The 12500-nt window shown below is 37.6% G+C and overlaps 1 protein-coding gene across 11 annotated transcripts in view; it reads right to left on the reverse strand.

The window, feature by feature from the left end:
- The window catches only part of LOC137614625 (uncharacterized), a 146525-nt gene that overhangs the window by 59593 nt on the left and 74432 nt on the right, over positions 1 to 12500 (reverse strand). The gene's annotated exons all lie outside the window — the stretch shown is intronic.

The following is a 12500-nucleotide window of genomic DNA, read 5'->3' on the forward strand; positions in this document are numbered from 1 at the left end:
CTGTAAATTTTAAAAACATGTCCCACCCGCACAAAGGATCACCTCGTTATACGTAAGCTACAGAAACAATTATCACTTGTCAATTAATACCTTACTGAATATTAAGATAAAATGCTGAGTAAGTGCGTGAAATATTCTCAGATTTTCTTGGCATCATCACATTAGGGATTGATTCTTCTCCTCTTTTTCCCACCTTTATGTGGGGTCGATGTTTCTGGCCAGCATTCTCCATTTACCTCTGTCCCACACTTCATCACCGGTTAATCCCTTTGATCGAAGGTCATCCTTGATACAGTCCATCCACCTTCGCTTGTGTCTCCCTCTCCTTCTCCTTCTCGTTCCCTGTACCTCCATTTCCATGAACAGTATATTGACCTCCATTTCCATGAACAGTATATTGGGGGGAGAGTGATGGAAATGGAGGTACGGGGAACGAGAAGGAGAGGGAGACCAAAGCGAAGGTGGAGGGACTGTATCAAGGATGACCTTCGATCAAAGGGATTAACCGGTGATGAAGTGTGGGACAGAGGTAGATGGAGAACGTTGGTCAGAAACATCGACCCAACACAAAGGTGGTAAAAGATGCAAACAAAGAAGAAGAAGAAGAATCAATCCCTAATGTGATGATGCCAAGAAAATCTGGGGGGGGGGGTCGATTGGAATTATTTCTTAAAGATTTGCCCACTTGGCCGGGCACTGGGACCTGGGAAGAAAATTCAGTACCCATGTGCAACTAGGGGAAATCCCTCAGTTGCAATATGTATCGAAAGTTCAGAAATGGACAGAAAAATGAAAGAAAGGAAGAGGGAGTAAGGTAAAGAAGGTGGTTAAAATTATCAGCGGCTAGGAGACGAAGCAACACTGTAAAGAACATGAGGGACTGACTGCAGATACGATTGTTACCCAATGCATTGACCACACCGTCCTCTTCACCATGGACCTTGAAACTTAGGATTTTAGGTTCCAATTTCCCAATCTTTTTTTGTTAAAGCAGATCTATATAACCTGTTTTCCGGTTGGTGCACAATCTGCCGTTCCCTTCCGCAAAATCAACGGCAGCACAGCTATTAAAAGTTAATCAAAATGATCTTTTATAGACTTTGCTGGTAGACTGAAATTGTCAGTCAATCAAATGAAATCATGAGTTAAATCACTCATTAACTCGATAAAAAAAACAGACTAGCTAAACAGACAGCATTTTAGGTAAAAGTCTGACAAGTGAAATAGTCCATGAGTAAATTATCAGTTGAATGAAATTGTCTGTCAGTTTGATGAAAGCTAGATTGCCTATCTGAAATAAAAACAGTTAAAAGAGTAAAACTGTATGACACACAAAATGAAATTAACCATAATGAGATAGAAAGCCGTATCAGCAAATTGAAACCAGTCGACTGAAGTTATCTATTAGATAAGTGACGTGTAGATAAAATCATCAACTAAACGAGATCAGTGGAGAGTTCTCTGTTAAGTGGAATCAGGAGAGTGAAATTGACTATTATGTATTTGAAATCGACTGCAACTTTTTAAGTGAAATCATTCAAGTCGGATTGTGTATCTGGTATGTTAAAGCACTAGTTAATTTGCGTTATCAATTAAATAAAATAACTCAAAATTGCAAAATCTCCCATTTTCGTTAAAATAAGAGTAGTGAAATCGCCCCTTCGCTAAAAATCAGTCCTAGTGAAACTACCTCTGCTAAAACCTGCTTAGCTCATTGAAATCTGTATGGTGAAATCGCTTCTTAACTTCACGAAATCATGTGACTGTAATTGCCAAGTGAAATTGTCTCAGCCTTGTGTAATTAAGTGAAAATGTCTCAGCCTTGTGAAATTAAGTGAAATCGCCTCAAGGCTAATTAAATCAAGCTAATGAAAGACTTCCAGTTAAACGAACTCATACTATAGTTAAATTGCACTTCAGGTAAATCCAGTCAAGTCAGAGAATTTATCAAATATTCAAGTCTGCCAGCTAAATGAGGTCAGTCCTATAAAATGATCTATTGCAAAGGAAATGGGTCTTGTGGACTAATCTATCGCCATGTTTGATCAGTAAGGAGAATAATTATCAGCCAAGTGAAATCAATGTAGTTAAGTCCCATCATTTAAGTGTAACAGCGTGAAGTTGGACATGTGAGATCGTATGTCAGCTAGTTGAAATCAGTAGAGTGAAATCGGCTAACAGCTGTAAAATCACCTCAGCTAAATGAAATCAGCAATGATTAATGTAGATGACTATATACGAGTTACATAGAAGCAACATTGCGCTGAGCATAACCATAATCTCATTACCAACAATTCCTAATTCCAAGATCAAGCGACGAAACTCGTGAATAGCAACAGTCCGTTGTAGGGAGAACATGAAAAGTAGTTGTTGTTGTTGTTGTTGTTGTTATTATTGGGGTATTTTCCCAACAGGGAAAATATCCCAGTGACGAAAGGAAAGTGGGGAAATAAATAAACTACTAGAAAAGTAATTAACAATAAAATAGAATATCTTAAGAACAGTAACAACATTGAAATAAATCTTTCATATACAAATATTATAAACACTTTAAATAAAACAAGAGGAAGAGAAATAGGATAGAGTGCCTGAGTGTACCTTAAAGCAAGAAAACTCTACCCCAAGACAGCGGAAGACCGTGGTACAGAGACTATGGCCCTACTCAAGACTAGAGAACAATGGTTTGATTTTGGAGTGTCCTCAAACAGTTGCTTATCATAGCTAAAGTCTCGCTTCTACCTTACCAGGAGCAAAGTAGCCACTGAGCAATTACAGTGCGATAGTTAAACCCTTGAGCGAAGAAGAATTGTCTGGTAATCCTGCTGTTGTCAGGTGTGTGAGACAGAGGAAATGTGGAAAGAATAAGCCAGACTATTTGGTGTGAATGGCCAGTAATGGGCGCAACCCATCCATCCCTACATTTAATATAATCAGTCAATTCGAGAATTAGGTTTGAGGTTGAAGACTTTAATTCCCGGACAGTATTGGTTAGTACATTCTCCAATAACTTTGCAGTTATAAAGGAAAGTTATTATTACCACGAATTCAGCTAATCTTTAGTACATAATGAACCGACTATTGCACTTCTTAAAAAAACTGTTTATGACATCAAGATATCTGTAATAAACCAATATTTCTTTTTCATTTACTTTGTCAGAGAATCTGTATTTTCTTCAAAACTTTGGTTCATGACTACTTTAAACGGAGACTGTCGCCACACCATATTAATACAAAGACAACAAAGTCTTTGGCAAACCGACTCTGGAAGAGCGAATCTGAATTTCCCAAGTTTTACCAATTAACAGCTCGAAAAATGTTCTCGTTTTGGGATTTTAACTATGAAAATGGGTTAAAGAGAACGAAATTTCTCTCGTCTAAGATTATACAATAAGCTCAATAAGCTCCCACTAAACATACGAAAGACTGTTAAGGCTTTCAAGATGAAAATGAAGACACTAGTTTTCTAAGTGCTTCGATCATGTGGATTTGAAAAATATTGAATGTGCAATGTGATACTCTAAAATCCCAAGAATGTATACGACAAACATCAAAGTTCTGTAGGGCACAGCGTTTTGATAAGAAAAGCAGCCGTTTTGATAAGAAAAGCCGCCCTTAAAGTAATATACACAAACCTACAGTAAGTATGCTGAGGGTTTTCTTCTACGGTCTGATACTTAAAAATGTTAGTCATCATAGATGTGAAACAGAGCAGCATACAGGAATCTTTTGTGTGTGTGTGTGTAGATTAAAAGATAAAAAAATCCCATAGTCTATCTCTAGTAATAACGATACAAGAAACCAGATACGAGCAATATAACAATCAACCCCAGTTTGAGTTAGAGGGCTACCAAAGCAAGAGCCCGTGTCAAACGGTCCAGAAAATTATCAAACGACCGGCCGACTGAGAACGCCCGTTAAGTCAAGGCCGATTCACACGACCCGTTTTCTTTCCGACAGGCTGGGTGGTGGCTAACCGCCGTCGAAATGTACATTCACACGAGGCGTTCGGTATCCGTTTACCAGCGCGCGGTTTTCATTGTTTACTTAGATTCTGTCACGTGAGGACCGAGTAAATTACGATAATTTTGACACTATAAGATGTTGGTTGATAACTGTGTTGATAAAATAAGTTATGCAACTTCATAATGCTTTATGCACTATGCCAAGAATATCAAAATTGCGATAAATTACCTGTGTTATTTAATGCCTCTCCAGCCATTTTTCATATCTTTTATTTATGTAAATTATTTCTATACATCTTGTTTGCCATGTCAAACATCTCCTCATACTCTTGAAAAGGTTCAATTAACCTCTAATACATGGTGTCAACAACAAACTAACTAATTTCTATGACTATACTATGAGGAAAAGTCGGGGTTATACGACACGAAACGAACGGGTACAATACAGGTCCTCGTTCACACAAAACATCATCCACCCGTTGGTTGGGACTGGTGGCTAACGTCCGTCAAACCGGTCGGGGTTTCTTGGGAAGAAAGCCGAGCCGCCTCGGAAGGGCGACGTCCGAGGGCCGCCGTCTGCCTGACGGGTCGTGTGAACAGTTGCATTTGAATACACGTAAGAAACCTAGACGCCGATTAACCGACGGCCAGTCTGTCGGAAAGAAAACGGGTCGTGTGAATCGGCCTTCAAACGGACACGAGAGGAGATGAGTTTTCTTTTATCGCAGATAAGTTTCGGTAAATATTAGATTCAAATTATAGCCTATGCAAAAAGTATAGCAGTGGCTTGACGGAAATAATCTTAAGGAGGGTAAATTTTCTTATGCAGATGTTAGAAACTTGCAAAAAATACCTTAGGTTTCTAACTTGACGGAAATTTCATTTTGCGTGGGCATGTTATTGGCTTCTGTTTAACACACTTGTTTGCACTGTCAGTGTGATTTGTTTTTATTCATTATAAGAGAGAGAGAGAGAGAGAGAGAGAGAGAGAGAGAGAGAGAGAGAGAGAGAGAGAGAGAGAGAGGGGGGGGGGGGGGCTTTGAAATATATTTGTGCGATCTCGAGGTAAAGCATTTTTTTATGCTTAACCATATAATTTACAAAGGACTGTTCGTATTCTTGGGGGCATAATTTTGAAATATATATATATATATATATATATATATATATATATATATATATATATATATATATATATATATATATATATATATATATATATATATATATATATATATATATATATATATATATATATATATATATATATATATATATATTAGTGAATTGCTAAATCTGAGACAGTGGCTATATTTACACACCCAGTTCTGAATTACCCTCTCGAGTAACAGGAGCCTACTTAAAATCTGTACTATTCGAATTTATTCTTAGCTTCAAAAGAAATAAATTATCTAGCTCTTGAACGACTTGAAGTAATCATTTGGAAAGACTAAAAGCATTGCTGGATAACCAGTTGGTATGCAGATAATAATCTACGGAGACGACCGTAGTATGTCTTGTTGTTGTTGTATATGATCTATTGGAAATAATGGACGACGACAAATATGACATTCGGATTTTAGTTAATCTTACAGCTGTTATTGACAATTGTGTATGAACTACGATTAAAGGATTTATGATCCATTGGTACTGACGATGAATATTTTGATTATTTATTGACGATGAATATTTCGAGTATTTAAAGAGACTACTACGTAGAAGACGATGCATGGAGAAGTATTGAATTAAAAGGGCAATATAGACACGACTGACGAAATCTAACAGAGGCCGTTTGCGTCAATAGGTGTAGGAGGTTATGAAGGTGATGATGATGATGTGGATGATAAAAGACCACTTGCATGACAAATATTGTGTACGAATCGGATAAATCAACTTCTAAAATAGGACTGGACCCAGTGCATTTCCCTGGGATATCCCTCTTCTCAATTGTTCATACGAATTTCTAATTATTATTACAGAGGCATGAAGTAAATGCTGAAGCTATTCGCGGATGATATATATTATTTACTTCTCCATATATGATATTGATGATACAGTCGAAAAAAAAAACTATCTTGCAACTAGTGTTTGAGAATAGGTGACACTAAAAACTAAATTGGAATAAAACAATTTACGGGGATGGGGGGAAAATAATATTATGAACATTAATGTCAATTTGGTTCCTATTATTGCGATTATATTCCTAACACTGCATTTCCATTAAATATAGTTAATCAACCCACTTTCTTACCCGTATATATTTCTTCGTGGAACCTCTTCAAATCGGTTCGAGAATTAAAGTACTTTTTTTGTAGCAATTCTCACTGCAGATTAGTTCACTGGTATATGTACGAGCCGACTAGATCCAGCGACGGGTTCCAGATTTCAACAATTGACCATTCGAAAACAATAGAACGATCATATGATCGTTCTTAATTTAAAGTAAGTGGTAAAAAGGTATTAATACAGGATTCCTAATAGAAACAACATTTAACATTAGTATTGCTCAAAATAGCAAGCCTGGGAGGGATATTAATTTAGAATTTACATTAAATTCTTACAGTGGTGTTTGTATTTATGCATGACCTTGGCTTCAGTAAACAAAATTTATAACTGGACTATAACCAAAGAAATAATACACCGATCGAGAAAAGTGGCGATAATGCCAAAAACCAAACATAATAATATGAACAAAATGGATAGGAACATCAAAAATTGCATGGACAAACACCAACGATATACAATGAAGTGCAAAACAAGCAACCGCTAGTTAAAACCATCGTAACCTACCAATAAAACAAAAAAGGAAACTAAAGGTCTTCTAAGAGAAAGTATTTTTCCATTATGAGGCAAGTTAATTCATCAAGGACAGGCACGATATAGTCAGAACTGATTTAGTTACTAAATAATTTCAATACGATATCCAATAGAATTGGCGCCCTGGAGGTGTTACGGGCTTATAATTTATATCTTGGTGCTCAAATAATGTAGTAAGAGTCATTGGAAATCATCTCCTGCAAACATCATAAACACAGGAGTAAGATTAAGAAAGGATCTTACAATCAGAGATAGAATTACCACTGTATTGGTTGTGCTACATCAATTGCCTTTCAAAGCTAAAAAGATTAAGGTATTTGTAATGACTGATATCAGATCTGGATGTACAAAAGATATAAGAGCTTTGCTACACATCATACAGACAACGGATAACGTCGTCACGAGACCAGGTACGGGTGCTCTCAAGTTGATGAGAAAAGGGAAAGTTTCTAATAAATCTTATTCTCCGAAGAAACAGAAACACTAATGTCACAACATATTTATTGCAAACGGTTCTCGACATTTCAAATGTCATCATCAGTGCTACCTAAAGCATAGGTAAGAGATACAATATAATTTCAAATTAAAAATGAAATAAAATAAGTAAAGAATTATTAAAAAATACATACAAATTGAATAAAAAAATCCGTTTGTTGTGAAAAGGGGAACAGCAGAGGTATTACGATCGAGGTCAGGCATGTTCTATGCACTCCCCGAGAGAGATTAATTCACTAAACGTTCAACTGGGTTCCACAAGGCACTAGAAGAGTTGGAAACCCCAGGCCTACATGGCTTAGGACTATAAAGCGCGAAGTAGGAGATGATGAATGGAGAAGTATTGAATTAAAAGCCCAGGACAGAGACGACTGGCGAAATCTAACAAGCCCCCTTCTGTGTCAATAGGCGTAGGAGGAGGAGGAGGAGATGATGATGATAATGATGATGATGCTTGCTTCGCTCGTGATTAAACATATCTGACTGCCCATGTGTTGGCAAGCGGAACATGTTTCGCTACGCACGTTAACCCCATGGGCAAAGTATTTGGTGTTGAATATCAATTTTTACAAACTTAAAGGGGTGAACACATTTAACAACGGGGAGAGTTGTAGCTTAGTGTTCCAATATCTGTTTGAACATGGATTTGGCTTCCATTTCCAATGATTAGACTAAATATATCAAATATATGCAAGTTTCTAACTTAACCTTTAATTATTAATATGATCAATAAAATAAAAGCTATGATTATAATGCATATTCCTATACTTAAAATAAATGCCAATGAGGTTTAAAATATAAAACACTGGGCCCTTTAAACTGTTCGAACAAGTCACTTATGGCAGAAGCACCACCTAATTCACTGATCAGTGTTTTCCTCAACTACCGGTTGGAAGAACACTTCCGATGTAGTGCTATGGACGACAAAAGGAGCAAAACAGGTTTTTTTTTTTTTCTATTAAAATCTAAAACTTCGTTAATAGAGTTTTTCCACCAGTATTATTATATGGTATTCAAAATGGTGTATTTGCAAATATCTATTCAATTATGAGTGTCTCAATGCCCTTACCAATATAGCACCTGGCTATAATTGAACAAGGCTTTGTCTCGGTATACTTGATATACAAAAGCTTCCGAAAGACTGGTATTATCCAAGGAGGCAGTTTCTTATCGATCTTGTCAGGGTTTTGCGCGATTTTTGTTTCTCCGTTCAATTTATGCAGGATTTATTCTAGTGAGAAAAGCTTTGAGGGTTTATCTACGACTGAATTGGCTGTATTTGTCATAAATTGCCCCACTTACAATAATCATTATACCTAAAATGCATAAATTCTCATAAAGGCGTAAAATTTACCGGTAAAATCATCCGATATAATAGAAAACCTTTATACGCCTGGTTACTTTGAGAGTATTGCATGTCTAAATAGGTAGTAGGTTGGCCAGGGCACCAGCCGCCCGTTGAGATACTACCGCTAGAGAGTTAAGGGGTCCTTTGACTGGCCAGACAGTACCATATTGGATCCTTCTCTCTGGTTACGGTTCTTTCCCTTTGCCTACACAGACACCGAATAGTCTGGCCTATTCTTTACAGATTCTCCTCTGTCCTCATACACCTGACAACACTGAGATTACTAAACAATTCTTCTTCACCCAAGGGGTTAACTACGGCAATGTAATTGTTCAGTGACTACTTTCCTCTTGGTAAGGGTAGAAGAGACTCTTTAGCTATGGTAAGCAGCTCTTCTAGGAGAAGGACACTCCAAAATCAAACCATTGTTCTCTAGTCTTGGGTAGTGCTATAGCCTCTGTACCATGGCCTTCCACTGTCTTGGGTTAGAGTTCTCTTGCTTGAGGGTACACTCAGGCACACTGTTGTATCTAGTTTCTCTTTCTCTTGTTTTGTTGAAGTTTGTATTGTTTATATAGGAAATATTTATTTAAATGTTGTTACTATTCTTAAAATATTTTATTTTTCCTTGTTTCCTTTCCTCACTGAGCTATTTTCCCTGTTGGGGCCCCTGGGCTTATAGCATCCTGCTTTTCCAACTAGGGTTGTAGCTTAGCATTTAATAATAATAATAATAATAATAAATATATACAGTAGACATTTTAGACGAGTTCGTCATAGCATATAAACCCCGAATTCATTACATCTTGTGAAGTTCTTACCTATAACCACGGAAAACTGATTTACAGAGTTTGATTTTACAATGTTCACAATATCCACATAGTCCGATCTGATTCATAACCCTTAAAACTCTTTCAGTAACGAACCCTTAAACCTCTTCCAGTAACGAACCCTTAGAACCCTTTCAGTAACGAACCCTTAAAACTTTCAGTAGCGAACCCTTAGAACCCTTTCAGTAACGAACCCTTAGAACCCTTTCAGTAACGAACCCTTAAAACTCTTTCAGTAACGAACCCTGAAAACCCTTTCAGTAACGAACCCTTAAAACCCTTTCAGTAACGAACCCTTAAAACTCTTCCTGTAACGAACCCTTAAAACTCTTCCTGTAACGAACCCTTAGAACCCTTTCAGTAACGCACCCTTAAAACTCTTCCAGTAACGAACCCTTAAAACTCTTCCTGTAACGAACCCTTAAAACTCTTCCTGTAACGAACCCTTAGAACCCTTTCAGTAACGCACCCTTAAAACTCTTCCAGTAACGAACCCTTAAAACTCTTCCTGTAACGAACCCTTAGAACCCTTTCAGTAACGCACCCTTAAAACTCTTCCTGTAACGAACCCTTAAAACTCTCAGTAGCGAACCCTTAGAACCCTTTCAGTAACGAACCCTTAGAACCCTTTCAGTAACGCACCCTTAAAACTCTTCCAGTAACGAACCCTTAGAACCCTTTCAGTAACGAACCCTTAAAACTTTCAGTAACGAACCCTTAGAACCCTTTCAGTAACGAACCATTAGAACCCTTTCAGTAACGAACCCTTAAAACTCTTCCAGTAACGAACCCTTAAAACTCTTTCAATAACGAACCCTTAAAACTCTTTCAGTAACGAACCCTTAAAACTCTTCCAGTAATGAACCCTTAAAACTCTTTCAGTAACGAACCCTTAAAACTCTTCCAATAACGAACCCTTAGAACCCTTTCAGTAACGCACCCCTAAAACTCTTTCAGTAACGAACCCTTAAAACTCTTCCAGTAACGAACCCTTAAAACCCTTTCAGTAACGAACTCTTTCAGTAACGAACCCTTAAAACACTTTCAGTAACGAAACCTTACAACTCTTCCAGTAACGAACCCTTAAAACTCTTTCAGTAACGAACTCTTAAAACTCTTCCAGTAACGAGCCCTTAAAACTCTTCCTGTAACGAACCCTTAGAACCCTTTCAGTAACGAACCCTTACAGTAACGAACCCTTAAAACTCTTCCAATAACGAACCCTTAGAACTCTTTCAGTAACGAACCCTTAGAACCCTTTCAGTAACGCACCCCTAAAACTCTTTCAGTAACGAACCCTTAAAACTCTTCCAGTAACGAACCCTTAAAACTCTTTCAGTAACGAACCCTTAAAACTCTTCCAATAACGAACCCTTAGAACCCTTTCAGTAACGCACCCCTAAAACTCTTTCAGTAACGAACCCTTAAAACTCTTCCAGTAACGAACCCTTAAAACTCTTTCAGTAACGAACCCTTAAAACTCTTCCAGTAACGAACCCTTAGAACCCTTTCAGTAACGAACTCTTTCAGTAACGAACCCTTAAAACACTTTCAGTAACGAAACCTTACAACTCTTCCAGTAACGAACCCTTAAAACTCTTTCAGTAACGAACTCTTAAAACTCTTCCAGTAATGAGCCCTTAAAACTCTTTCAGTAATGAACCCTTAAAACTCTTTCAGTAACGAACCCTTACAGTAACGAACCCTTAAAACTCTTCCAATAACGAACCCTTAGAACCCTTTCAGTAACGCACCCCTAAAACTCTTTCAGTAACGAACCCTTAGAACCCTTTCAGTAACGAACCCTTAGAACCCTTTCAGTAACGAACTCTTTCAGTAACGAACCCTTAAAACACTTTCAGTAACGAAACCTTACAACTCTTCCAGTAACGAACCCTTAAAACTCTTTCAGTAACAAACTCTTAAAACTCTTCCAGTAACGAGCCCTTAAAACTCTTTCAGTAATGAACCCTTAAAACTCTTTCAGTAACGAACCCTTACAGTAACGAACCCTTAAAACTCTTCCAATAACGAACCCTTAGAACTCTTTCAGTAACGAACCCTTAGAACCCTTTCAGTAACGAACCCCTAAAACTCTTTCAGTAACGAACCCTTAAAACTCTTCCAGTAACGAACCCTTAAAACTCTTTCAGTAACGAACCCTTAAAACTCTTCCAATAACGAACCCTTAGAACCCTTTCAGTAACGCACCCCTAAAACTCTTTCAGTAACGAACCCTTAAAACTCTTCCAGTAACGAACCCTTAGAACCCTTTCAGTAACGAACCCTTAGAATCCTTTCAGTAACGAACCCTTAAAACTCTTTCAGTAACGAACCCTTAGAACCCTTTCAGTAACGAACCCTTAGAACTCTTTCAGTAACGAACCCTTAAAACCCTTTCAGTAACGAACCCTTAGAACCCTTTCAGTAACGAACCCTTAAAACTCTTTCAGTAACGAACCCTTAAAACTCTTCCAGTAACGAACCCTTAGAATCCTTTCAGTAACGAACCCTTAAAACTCTTTCAGTAACGAACCCTTAGAACCCTTTCAGTAACGAACCCTTAAAACTCTTTCAGTAACGAACCCTTAGAACCCTTTCAGTAACGAACCCTTAAAACTCTTTCAGTAACGAACCCTTAAAACTCTTTCAGTAACGAACCCTTAAAACTCTTCCAGTAACGAACCCTTAGAACCCTTTCAGTAACGAACCCTTAAAACTCTTCCTGTAACGAACCCTTAAAACTCTTCCTGTAACGAACCCTTAGAACCCTTTCAGTAACGCACCCTTAAAACTCTTCCTGTAACGAACCCTTAGAATCCTTTCAGTAACGAACCCTTAAAACTCTTTCAGTAACGAACCCTTAGAACCCTTTCAGTAACGAACCCTTAAAACTCTTTCAGTAACGAACCCTTAGAACCCTTTCAGTAACGAACCCTTAGAACCCTTTCAGTAACGAACCCTTAAAACTCTTTCAGTAACGAACCCTTAGAACCCTTTCAGTAACGAACCCTTAAAACTCTTTCAGTAACGAACCCTTAAAACTCT

This window comes from Palaemon carinicauda, chromosome 21 (genome assembly GCF_036898095.1).
Source record: "Palaemon carinicauda isolate YSFRI2023 chromosome 21, ASM3689809v2, whole genome shotgun sequence".
NCBI lineage: Eukaryota > Metazoa > Arthropoda > Malacostraca > Decapoda > Palaemonidae > Palaemon > Palaemon carinicauda.